Genomic DNA, 276 nt, shown 5'->3' on the forward strand with positions numbered 1-276 from the left:
GTCAAACTTTTGTAATAAATAATTCATGTTTCTGCGTGCTCGAACTGGCGTGTTATGCCGAAAAACCCTGGGAAAACGAGAGACTATTATTTTAAAAAACAATTGAAGAAAGAATGGGTCACTTTCTTACACTCATCAAAGTAAAAATTGATGGAAAAAACTATCAACGATGAAATTTTTTTTTCGACTTTTTAAATTTATTTTTCTCGTTGCACTCAGCGACTCCACTGGAGTTTATCCATACTACTTTGACTATACCCCCCCCCCCCCCCCCCC

The sequence above is a fragment of the Diachasma alloeum genome, unplaced genomic scaffold, assembly GCF_001412515.2.
Source record: "Diachasma alloeum isolate Michigan unplaced genomic scaffold, Dall2.0 Dall_scaffold_00300, whole genome shotgun sequence".
NCBI classification, from domain to species: domain Eukaryota; kingdom Metazoa; phylum Arthropoda; class Insecta; order Hymenoptera; family Braconidae; genus Diachasma; species Diachasma alloeum.